We start from the raw sequence: 13,178 nt of genomic DNA on the forward strand, positions 1-13,178 counted from the left end.
GCCCCCCTGCCAGCTTTACCCTGATCCAAGTGCTGCTGCACCAGGTTCTGAAGGGCGACCAATTTATCTTGAGGGAGGGCCACTGCTTCTCCCAGACAGATTTGTCCACCATACACCGAATAGGAGGCGTAAGACACTCTGCGCCCTTCACTGCAGTGGCCCCCATCAAAAATCCATCCTGATGTGCACCCCCAGACAGAAGAAGATCACTCCCCCAGAGGTTGGGAGGAGCTGAAGTAACATGAGGCCTAACCCAGGCTGTCTGTCCCTCTGGGTTCGCCACCAGCATGGGCCACAGGCTCAAGTAGCATTGTGCTGTCCCTCCCAGACCCGCGTCAGACGTCCCCATCGGATCCAGGGGCCACTCTCCGGGCCAGGCAGCAAGGGAGAGAACCATGACGTCAGCACCGCTGTCGAGAAGCCGGCAGAGGTGGATTTCAGATGGCGTCGCACCAGGAACAGACAGGGTACACAGCATCTTGGGATGGTCCTTGGTCAGGACAGCAGTCCAGCGAACTTGAGGCGGTCCAGTGTATCCAAAGCCACCAGCTACATGCAACCGGTCAGCTGTTCTGCGAACAGAGAACTTAAAAGGCACAAGTTGAGCAAGTTGCATCCCTTTCGGGTTCGTGACGGGAGGGGGTGGGTGTGGAGACCATGGCACAAATCTGCCCTGTGAAATCTGCATCAATGAGCCCCAGGTGCACAATGATGCCCTGAAGGGTGGCACTAGATCTCCCCATCAGGAGAGCACTCATGCCCCCAAGCAAGGGATCAAAGGCATCCAGGGGAACCTTGTGTATTTTACAAGATTCTAAGACAACTGTTGCTGTGGTGCAGACATCCACACCTGCTGATCCGCAGGTGCTGGCTGCAAGCCGGCAAAGAAGAGCTCTATCAGCTCCAGGGTCTGGAGAGAAGCTTGTGTCTGGGCACGTCCATGCTGCGCACTCCGCTTCACATTTGCCGAGCACGGTAAAGCCTGGCCATTAACATGAACAGTCCCCTTGCAGATATTGGACATGTGATTCAGCCTACCACACTGACCACATAAGAACATGGGAAATCTGAACTTCTGTGCTTTCTTCCTCTGCTTCTTGCCAGCCTGCACAGTCCCCTGCTGTGGCCGCCCGCCCTGCGGTGCTGCCCAGACTGGCTGCACAGCGGCAGCCACGGCAGCCAACTTCCAACCGAGGGGATGATGTCCGCACAGGTCTCCGGTATCTGAGAGACAGTAGGAAAACCAGGCAGAGCCACTATGACCCTCCTACAAGCATCATTCCAATTACACCTCACATGGTTTGCAATCACAATCCTCTTTGCCACAGGATCAGGCACCTGCCTCTCCACAGACGCAGTCAGCCTTGCTGCAAATGCCATGAAAGGCTCATCATCCCCCTGGACAATGGTCACAAGCGGCTGCCTCGGAGCAGCCATTTCCAGGGTCTGAACAATCGCTGCCATGCCCAGTGTGGGGCACTGGTCAAGCACAAGGGGATCGAAGCCAACGTGCCTCTGAGCATTTTCATAAAGCCCTGTGCCCAGCATCATGTCAGTGACATCCACATGCCAGGGGTTCTGCGGCGCCAGCACAGCATTCTGCACCACTGCTTGGGCCGCCAAATGAGCCCACTTGGTCTCAAAAACATCAAACTGCACGAAGTCAAAAAGTGAATGTGCTACACGACAGAGGTCATGAGGTGTCAGCACATGCATAACAACCCTCCCGAGAGTCTGCATAACCTCAGCAGACCCCAAACCATGCTGAGCAACCACATCATGGACTTCCCTCTCCAGCTTATGCAAAAGCGGTTCATGGGTGTTATGAGTAACACCCCTGAGCATAGGGAAAGCCTGAGGACCTTCCAACAAAGCCACAGCACCTGCTGTGTCCCAGTCCTTCAGCACCACAGGGACAAGAGGAGATGATTGACTGGGAGCCAGGTCAACAGCACTCGCCCCTGCACCCCTTGCAACCAAAGGAGCCCCCTCCATGACCCTGCAGATGCTGTGAGGAGGCAGGCTCAGACATCTCATCGGACTTGGTTTTGGCTTCTTACCAGAAACGCTCGGGGTTCCTCGGACGCACGGTCACCTGGCACGAGGAAAGTGTCCACAAATTCGGTGAGGAAGCGCCACGGCCCCGAGCACCCACCGGCCTCCCACTGGCCGTGTCGGCATTCACACTAAAGGTAAATACCTCAGCGCCCTGTCGTGCCACAGCCCTGGCAGGGGGCGCCTTGGCGGGCACAAGTGCCAGCACGGCCTGCAAACCCAGTGTGGACTGGGACGATGTGATGGTGGTCACAAGGGTTTTCAGGATGAGAGAGAGACAAGAATGTTGACTCCATGATCAGAAGACTGTTGCCTTCTGGATCAAGGCAGGCGACCTGGTTCTGAGGAACAGCTCAACGGCCCACTCTCCAGGGCCGTTCGGACAATTGACACACGCAGACACCAATGTGGTGGAGAGTCAAAAGGCGTTTATTACTTCTTCTCATGGGGTCTTACAGTCTAAGGGGTCTCTACGTCAAAAGGGGGTTTGTCCTTCTTATCTATGGTTAGTAGGGAATGGAAAAGTACTGGGTAAGGAGTGGAAAGTTACTGGCTTTACTGTTAGGGGGGCAACATTCCTATGTTAATTTCTTATCTATGAGTAACAGAGGGTCTTATCTACGGGAAACAGAGGGTCCTGCCTTTCCGTAACATCGCGATAACTTCCGCGGCGCCTCTCCCTGACTACCACAGAAGGCTTGATTTATTATTTTATTATATATATACTACATTTTAACTGTACTAAAAAGTAATAGAAACGAAAAGGTTTCTCGGAAGGCTAAGCTAAAAATAGAATTGAAAAGAATGAATAACAAAGATCTGTGTCTCGTCAGAGAGCAAGAGCAGCTCTGCCGTGAGAGTAAATCCAAACATCCACAGGAGACCAATCACGGATCCACCTGTTGCATTCCACAGCAGCAGATAACCATTGTTTACACTTTGTTGCTGAAAGGTCTCAGCTTCGGGAGGAAAAATCCCAATGAAAGGATTTTAATGAAAAGATGCCTGCAACAGGACGAGACCAGCGTGCGGCCCTGTCCCCGACATGGAGGAGGGGAGGGGTGCCGAGAGAGGTGCAGCCTGTGGAGCCGCATCACTGCAGAGCAGCACAAGGGAGCCTGGCACAGCCAAATCCACCCCAGGGGAACCATCGCCATCCCCTGTGTTGGACCCATCCCCCAGTACACCGTCCCAGGGTGTGGAGAGAGCTCCACATTGCACAGAAACTCAAACTTCCCCTCGTCCATGTCCGAGACAGAAGGGGTCCTCTGGGAACTCCGAGGGGTACAAGAACCAGACCCCCGCCAAAGATCCTCACACTCTTTCCACTGCACCAGCAGTGATCCCACCGCTATGGTGCAATCATCAAAGAGGGCCTCCATGAGGTGTACCCCCACAAGAGACCACTCATCCTTGGAGAACGGCTTTGCAGAGTCTGAAAACAGCCCTCGCTCTCGGGCCCACAGAAGCAATCATTCAAATTCATTCCAGGAAATAGAAACCTGTTTCCATTCCAGGGCCCCCCCTGCAGAAATCCAAAATGAGGGAATCCTCCTTGAAACCCACAGCGGTTGCCATTACCCCAAGAACAGCAGGCAAAGCACCAAAGAGGGGTGACAATAAAACCTCACCAGCAATCCGGACTTTGTCTCAGCCTAAGCTGCAGTACACTTTGGCACTCCCCTGATGTCACTAGAGGACAGGAAAGAACAGAAGCACACATGGCTGTTCTCAAGGTCAAGAAAAAATGTGAAGTTTATATTCTGACTGCAACATTTATAGTTTTCCAAAAGTGACAGCGGATTGGAGGGTGACAGTGCCACCTCTCCAATCACACTGATCAAACCAACAGCCCTTCAACTCTCTCCTCCTCCATAAAGGAATGCGAAACAAGGAGTTATTTACAGAAAGTGTGTGAGAAAGTTCACTACAAGAATGTCAACATCAGAAGGCTTAGAAAATCTTAAAAAACCAGGATGACACAAGTTGGGCTAAACTTGACCTCTGGTGACTGCTTCTCTGGTGACTGCCCCTGCACAACTGAGGCTCACTTGTTTCCTTCCTATGGAGACCATTGTGACACTGCGGAGCATTATGGAACCAATGGGCCATGGTGACACTTAGGGACTTGTGGAACAAGGAGGAACATTGTGACTCCGCAGGGTACCATGGATCCCAGGGGCCACTGTGACACTCTGGGGCCTCGTGGAAGCAAGAACATCATTCTGTTCTCTTCGAACCAAGAACATGTGCCCAGTTGGGCCTCACAGTCCCAAGGGGCCAGTGTGAAGCAGCAGGGCTTTGTGGAGCCAAGAGGCCATTGCTGCATTTCAGGGCCTTGTGGAACCAAAGGGCCATTGTGATCCTGCAGGGCACTGCGGATCCATGGAGAGCATTGTGGCATTGCAAGGCCCCATGGAATCAGGGAGAAAATTGTGACTCTGCAGGGTCTCATGGAAGGAAGGGGCCATTGTGACACTATGGGAAGTTGTGGAACCAAGGGAATCATTGCTGCACTACTGGGCCCCAATGGAACCAAGGGGCCATTGGACACAGCGGGACTTCATGGAACCTATAGACCATTATGGCACTGTGGGGCCTTGTGGAACCATGGAGACCATTAAGATCCTTAAGGACTTGTGTAATCAAGTGACCGTTATGACACCTGAGGGCACCATGGAAGCAAGGAGCCATTGTGACACTGCAGGGCCCTGTGGAACCAAGGGAACATGAAATAGGCCCGGCTGCCTTGGCTTCCCAGGGGTCACCTGACAGGTCTGCCCGACCTTGGAATGGTGAAGGCCATTCCCATCTGCCCCTGAAACATTGGGACTCTGGGCTTTTCTTTTTATGGAAAAGAACTGTCCATTTTTTCCAGACATCCATGGCCAAAATTACGATTCCACCTCCAAATATCTGTGTATTCAAGGATTGCTGCCAGACTAAAGTTGCCAGGACAGACAAGTCTGGCTGGTCATTGACTCCTGGGTGGCAGCACTCATCTATTTTCCAAACACTGGAAAGGGCTCTGTGCTTTTCTTTGTATGGAAAAAAAAATCCCTCTTTTCCAGGCACAAATGTTCTAAATTAGGACTCTGCATTCGTAATTTAAAATATCCAAGGGTTGCTCCAAGCAAACCTGACAGGACAGACTGGTCAGGCTTGCCTTGGCTGCTGATGGCTGCTGTTCATCAGCTCCTGAAACGTTGGGGCTCTGTGGTTTCCTTCCTATGGAGACCAATGTGACATTTGAGAGCCTTGTGAAATGAAGGGGCCATTGTGACACTGCAGAGCCTTGTGGAACCAAGGACAGCATTGTGGCTCTGTTTGGCCGCATGGTCCCCAGGGGCCAGAGCAAAGCAGTGGTGTGGGAGTTAGCCCAGCTGTAACTCAGAGTCAGACAGATTTTACCCTGGAAGAACTGGGCGTGAGTTTCCAGTTCTAGGAGTCATTCGATTTACTTAGGGTGAGCTTGAGACTTTTCCCATAAGCCTTTAGTATTGTTATACTAAGTTCTCCAAGTTCTACTCCTGTATTGGTTTATTGGTTACTTGTTTCTTCTATATGGTTATTGTTCTAGTTTTCTAGCCCCAAGTGTCTATGTTGTGACTTCCTCTTTGTCTCAGGTTTTAGGATACTGACCCTCGTACCGTGCTCAACTTCTTCATGTTTATTGTTTTTCACCCTGTAATTAAAGTTCTTTTTGGGAAACTCCATCGAACCTACTCCTTTTCATTTTTGCCACCCTCGCCCTGCTGAAGTCAGGGACTCAGAGAGGTTTCTTGCAGCCACCCTCATTGTGACATTCGGCACCCAAAAAGGCACCATGACATTTAGGGCTCCCTGTGTCAGTCACGTCAGCTGGGGTTAGCTGATGGATAGGTCAGTGCTCCCCGGGATTTTGGATTGTTCCAGGCCTGGCGGATTCATTGTTGCTTCGAGGGACCTCGGCCCCGGATCGGCAGGGGAAAAAACGTTTTCACCTGCATAGGATTGCAGATGGGTTTGGGGAAATGCAAGACATTTATTGCCCATTTTGCCACTGTGTTTTTACAATATGCACCCAAGTCCCATTATTGATTTGGTGTGCTCTGCTGGCTGTTGCCCCTAAGGTGGAGAAGGAGAAAAATGGGCAGCTAGATGTCCAAAGTAGAAAGGAGCATATATGGATGCTTTAAGTTAATTCTAACAGATTGTGACAAAATATTTTCAAAGAACAAATTAAAATCAATCATGAGGTGGATCATTAAAAATTTCCTAGATGCCTCTGCTGATGAAATCCATACCACTGAATTTTAGGACTCAGTGGGACTTAAACTGTACAACCTTTCGATCAAAAGGGAGCCCATTGCAGCCCACATGCTCCCCATCTTCCATACCATCCTTGATACCCTTCACCAGCAAGCAGTGTCTCAAAAACTGAATCCGTTGGTCGCTCCTAACTCAGGACCTCCCCGCAAACATGCCTTTCTCAGACCTTCCACAAACGTCCAAGATGGCAATCGCCATGTGGTCTTGGAATATCATGTCCTGGAGACTCAAGATGGAAGGAGCCTGAACGTGACTTGGGAGCCGGATCATCCTCCCTCCATCTTGGCTCCTCCACTTCCTGCTACCACAACCTTCTCTTCCGTCCTGAACAAACCTCCAGACTCCATCCCCACAACTGTGGGTCATGTTCCTACTGTCAATCATTCCACTTTCACCCTGGGCAATGACTCCAGAACTCTACCCCGGAAGTCTGCCATCGTAAATCTAGGCCCTTCCTCCCCAACACCTGACAAAATAGCAGTGCCCTTTGCCTCACCCTCCAGCAACAATATAACCCCATGGTCACAGATACTAAGGCCAACTGTCACACTATTTCTAATCCAAATGTTTCTCCTCCAAGTTATTCTTCCTCCCCGGAAGACAGTTGGGATTCCCCAGAGCCACCTCGCCCCTCAACCCCAGAAGGTCCCTAGGAAAGGATTCAGAAGGAAGCAGTTAAGGAAGGAGACTGGCAAATAGTCTCGAAACCCCTCATTACCCCCGTAGGTTATGAAAGAAGGGGACAGAATCCCAGCTATCAGCCATTGGTTTACAGGGAAATCAAGGATCTGTGTAGGGCAGCTAAAGACCATAGGAAGGACTTACTTTTTTTTAATGGCCTAATGAGGGCCATGTTTACAGCACATCATAACTCCCTATGATTTAAAATGTATTAGGACCATGTTGTTGTCACCTACAGAATACAACCTGTGGGAAGGGGGATGGAAGTGTTTACTAAATCAATTAATAGCAGACTATGCTAATAATGAGGCAAGGGCGGAATTGGCAATCAACTATCTAGCTGGAGAAGGACCGCAAAGCCACCAGATGATCAAGCAGCAGGTGTCCCCAGAGAAGCATTGGATGATATCAAAGAGATGGTTTTGCAAGCTTTAATCCAGGTATCGCATCGTAGCACTCCCAATTTGGACTACCTTGGGTGGCTGCAGCTAAAGCTTTAGGAAAATCAGACCATCTTGCGATCCTGTTAAGTAAGCAAACCAATGCTACTCCCTCACATTGCGTGGCCTGCTCTCAGACATAGAGACCATCAAACATGCCACCTTGCAGAACAGCGATAGAATTTTTATTCTGGGCACATGGGCATGGCTGTGTAGACTCTGAGGGCATGTGTTGCAAGAACCCCTCCAGCCACAGCGAGTCAATTCACAAGAGCATTAAGTACTGAATGAAGAGTTCAAGAAGCTTCAAGTGGAAAACAAAGACTGGGTCAATGAACTTTTCCAATCCAAGGGACTAAAGGGTTGGATGATGTCTATCTAAAACAGGACATATATTTTCTTAGCTGTTGTTGTATTGTAAATTGTCTCATGTTTGTTTGGATGCTTTGAGAAAGCCTTACAAAATTCTTTCAGTTCCATCTTGGTAGTAAAACAGAAAGGGGGAAGATACCCAACACAGGCTCCTCATGGACTCATTGGAGGAGAGAACTGGAGGTCAGGATGGCACAAAAACCTCTCAGAGACTCAGTGTGGGCAAGGAAATCCTTAAAATTACCTAAAAGTATTCTTAGATCCATAAAGTACATTAAAAACCTTAAGTATTTAAAGCCATTAATGAGCCCCACTGAGTGTCAATACAAAGCTCTCAAGGGACTCGTTAAAGCAGAGAATTGGGGCCATGATTGCACAAACCTCTCACAGAGTCTGTATCAAAAGGGAAACTCCAAGTACCTTAAAAGAACTGAAGTAGGCTGAAGTACTAATGAGCCCCAATGAGTGTTGTTACTGACAAAGCCTCTCCAGGGACTAATTAAAGCAGATAATTTGAGGCCATGATTGCACAAACCTCTCAGAGACTCCAAGGCAAAAGCCAAACCCAAAGTCCTTTCAAAAACCTGCAGTCCCTACAGGGAGCATTAAGGATTCCCCAGGGCCATTGTTGAGCAAGGCTCCCCAGGGACTCCTTCCAGCGGATCCTTGAGGCCACTGGGATGTGTGGTGGGGGGGATGCTGAGGGCAGGACAAGGGGATGACAGTGCCCAGCCTGCCTGGGGCTGTGCCAGAAGGCCCCAGGGCCTCGGGACAAGGTGTCTTCTCCCAGCCCTTGGTGGCACAGACCCTGCTGTGCCCCAGGGCACCAAGGCTTTGCTTCTCTTTGTCCCCACCTGTCATCACTGCCTCCAGTTCTCTGCTCTGCCTGGGGCCTGGGGACACTATCTCAGTTGTGTCCCTCAGTGGGACCCATTAAAAGTCCATGGAACTTTGGAGTTGGATTCTGACTTGGAGATCTGGAGAGGTTTCTTCAGCTCCCTCTCAGGGAATGATGTTCAGGGCCTGAGAACAAAGCCCCAGAGGCTCATTAAAGTTCTTGTGCTGTGTCTGTGCTGCTGAGCTGGGCTGGGCTCGTGGCACAGTGGCAGGTCTTGGTAACCAAGAAGAGCTTCAAAAGCACATTTCTCTCGATGAGCAGCTTTTCTCCAGCCCAGCAGGGCTGGGGCACTGCCTGCAGCCACGCTGGGCACAGCAATGAGGCACAGAGAGCTTCAATCAGTCAGGGCTGGGAAGGTGCTGAGAAGTGCCTGGGGCAGAAGCACTGCCAGCCCTTGTCACAGGAACCTCTGGCTGCAGGACAATGCAGCTGCAGCTCCTGGAGCCATCTCCCAAAGCTGGAACATCCCAATGCCTACAGACCCTGTGAGTACATTCTCTGATTGTCTCTTGTGCAGAGCAGCCAGGGTTGGCCAGGGCTGTCCTGCAGAGCAGGGTCCTGCAGCCCAGGGTGCTGTGCTGGGGCAGGGACTCTGCTGCCTGCCAGGGACAGCTCTCAGCCAGCCCTGGCAGCTGCTCCCAGCAGCGGGGCACAAGGTCTGGGTGGGAGGAGACAGCTGGTCAGGCTTGGAAATGTTTTCTTTGTCTGTTCAGGATGCTGCATTGTTCAGGACTGCTCCCAGCATGACATTTAATTGTAGAATATTTCCAAGTAGGTTATACAGGGAGCACAGCAAGGCTGGGGCTGCATAAATTGGGAAATCTTGCTCTTTTAATCTACTGCTTTCTGTTGCCAGGATGAAAAATTGCACATTGATATTCATCTCTCAGTTAAGGTTCAGAAAAAGAAAATAGCTTTTTCTCAGATCTTACTAAGCCAGGCAGTGACAGAAACCTGCACAGGGCCCCCTAGAAGCTGCATCAGTTTTGCTTTTTCAGCCTCCTCAGGGTTGCTCTGACAGAGCCATCAGAGCCTGGAGAGCCAGAGCTGACACTGGGCATTGCCAGAGCTGGGAGGGGTCTGCAGGGCAGAGCTGAGCCCCCAGGGCTGGGCTGGGCTCTGGCAGCACTGGCAGGGCCCAGCCCTGGGCACAGGGAAGCAGCTGCTGGCAGGGACAGCTCCAGGCAGCAGAGCCCTGGGCAGGCAGTGGAGGAAAAGTGCCCACAGGCTGTGCTGGGATATTTAAAGTGCTCTCCAAACCCAAGTATTCCATGATTACTTTTTTACAGATCCCCATGCCAAGACACAGAAAATGTCCAACAGCAGCTCCATCAGCCACTTCCTCCTGCTGGCATTGGCAGACACGCGGCAGCTGCAGCTCCTGCACTTCTGCCTCTTGCTGGCCATCTCCCTGGCTGCCCTCCTGGGCAACAGCCTCATCATCAGTGCCATAGCCTGCGGCCACCACCTGCACACGCCCATGTTCTTCTTCCTGCTCAACCTGGCCCTCACTGACCTGGGCTCCATCTGCACCACTGTCCCCAAAGCCATGCACAATTCCCTCTGGGACACCAGGAACATCTCCTACTCAGGATGTGCTGCACAGGTCTTTTTCTTTGTGTTCTTCATCTCAGCAGAGCTTTCCCTCCTGACCATCATGTGCTACGACCGCTACGTGTCCATCTGCAAACCCCTGCACTACGGGACCCTCCTGGGCAGCAGAGCTTGTACCCACATGGCAGCAGCTGCCTGGGCCAGTGCCTTTCTCAATGCCCTCATGCACACGGCCAATACATTTTCCCTGCCCCTGTGCCAGGGCAATGCCCTGGGCCAGTTCTTCTGTGAAATCCCACAGATCCTCAAGTTCTCCTGCTCCAAATCCTACCTCAGGGAACTTGGGCTCATTGCATTTAGTGTTTGTTTGGTATTTGGTTGTTTTGTGTTCATTGTTTTCTCCTATGTGCAGATCTTCAGGGCTGTGCTGAGGATCCCCTCTGAGCAGGGACGGTACAAAGCTTTTTCCACCTGCCTCCCTCACTTGTCTGTTGTTTCCCTGTTTGTCAGCACTTCCACATTTGCTTACCTGAAGCCCCCCTCCATCTCCTCCCCATCCCTTAATCTGGCCCTGTCAGTTCTGTACTCAGTGATGCCTCCAGCCCTGAACCCCCTCATCTACAGCCTGAGGAACCAGCAGCTCAAGGCTGCAGTGTGGAGACTGATGACTGGATGCTTTCAGAAACATTTAACTGTTGGTCAATTTCTGCAAATAACTTGTAATAAAACTCATTTTTGATACTTCTTGTTGGTTTCATTTTGGAGATCTGTTTCCTTTGTTTTAATATTTTCATATTGTCAACAAAGTAAAGCCATTCCTTGTGCCATTTTTCATTTTGCTTGTCTCCACTTTCCCTGTGGCCACAGACTGTGTCAATGAGGGGCTGTACTGTTGGTGGCTTTAAATGAACTAAAGGATCTCCCAGCAAAGTTTTCTGCAGAGATGCCCTTTTGTTGCCTTCTCTGGAGCTACAGCAGCAATGTCTGTGTGCAGAGCTGGGGGCAGATCAGTGCTGGCCCAGCAGCTGTGCCCAGCAGCAGCAGCAGCACTTGGTGTTGCCAGTGCTGCTGCCGTGGCCCTGCCCTGCTGCCCTGGTGGCCCTGGTGTTGCTGCAGGGCCTGAGTGCTCTCGGGGCCGGGCACAGCCCTGGGGGTGGCAGTGCCGGGGCTGCAGCAGGGACAGGCCAAGTAATATAATTATTTCATAATATAAATAATTTGTAATATAAATAATCTCTGTTAGTTCTTTTGGCTTTGTTCTTTTTTTCCCCTGCGTTTTAGTTTTTCAATATTGTCCATAAAATAAAAGCATTGTTTATCGATCTCTCATTTTTTTTTCTCCACCTTCCCTCGAGCCACCGATTGTGTCAATGAGGAGCTGCACTGTTGATGGCTTTAGTAGAACTAAAGGATCTCCCAGCAGAGTTTTCTGCAGAGATGCCCTTTTGTTGCCTTCTCTGGAGCTGCAGCAGAAATGTCTGTGTACAGAGCTGGGGACAGATCAGTGCTGAGTACAGCAGCCCTGCTCCTGCTGGCCGCACCATTCCTGATCCAGGCCAGGAGCCACTGTCCTTCTTGGCCACCTGGGCACACTGCTGCCTCATGTCCAACCTGCTGTCCATCAGTGCCCCCAGGCCCCTTTCTGCCTGGCTGCTCTCCAGCCATTCTGTCCCCAGCCTGTAGAGCTGCAGGGGTTGTTGTGGCCAAAGTGCACGACCCAGCACTTGGTCTCGTTCAACCTCACCTTGTTTGATTTGGGCCCTGGATCCAGCCTGTCCAGAGCCCTGTGCAGAGCCATCCTACCGTCCTGCAGATCAACACTCACATCCAGCTTGGTGTAATCTGCAAAGATGTCCTTGGTTCCATGGGGCCCCTCATTGTCACAATGGCCTCTTGATTATCCCAGGTCCTGCACTGTAACACTGGTCTCCTTGGATCCATGAGACCATGCAGAGAAACAATGGTCTCCTTGGTTTCATGGGGGTGCAAAATGTGACAATGGACTTCTTGGTTCCATGGGGCTTCACAGTGTTCTCACTGGTGTTGCAATTTCACAGTGGCCCCTTGGTTCAATGGGGCCCCAGAGTGTCACAATGGTCCCATGGTCACATGAGGTCCCACACTTTCACCATGGTCTCTGTGGTTCTACAACTCTCCTCAGTGTCACAATGGACTCGTTGTTTCCACGAGGCCACACAGTGTCACAACGTTCTTGCAGATTTCTTGAGGCTCCATCGTGTCACAGTGGTCCCTTGGTTACACAGGATTCTGCAGTGTCACAATATCCCCTTGGTTTCATGAGGCCCTGCAGCGTCACAATGTCCCCTTGGTTCTGCTGGGCTTTGGAGTCCCCCAATGCTCTCTTTGGTTTTGCAGTGTCAAAATGGTGAAACTCCTTGGTTACACAAGGCCCTGCAGTGTCACAATGGTCTCTGTGGTTCCATGAGGACCCAGAGTGTCACGATGCACTCCCTGGTTCCATTTGGCCCTACAGCACCACAGTGGACCCCTGGTTCTGTGGGGCTGCACGGTGTCACCATGGTCCTATTAGTTCCACAAGGCCCTGCAGTGTCACAATGGCCCCAGTGTCCCCCAGTCATCACAGAATGACAGAATCAAATAGCCTGGAAAAGACCTTTGGGATCATCAAGCCCAACCAATGCCCTAATACTGCCTTGTCACCCAGACCATGCCACTAAGTGCCACTGGAGAGGGACAGTGACACTGCCACCCCCTCCCTGACCAGCCCATTCCAATGCCCACTCACCCTTTCTGTGAAGAACTTCTTCCTATTGTCCAGCCTAAACCTCCCCTCGTGCAGCTTAAGGCTGTGTCTTCGTTACCTGCCCTCCAGCAGATCCACACTC

Source organism: Melospiza melodia, chromosome 7 (genome assembly GCF_035770615.1).
Source record: "Melospiza melodia melodia isolate bMelMel2 chromosome 7, bMelMel2.pri, whole genome shotgun sequence".
Taxonomy (NCBI): domain Eukaryota; kingdom Metazoa; phylum Chordata; class Aves; order Passeriformes; family Passerellidae; genus Melospiza; species Melospiza melodia.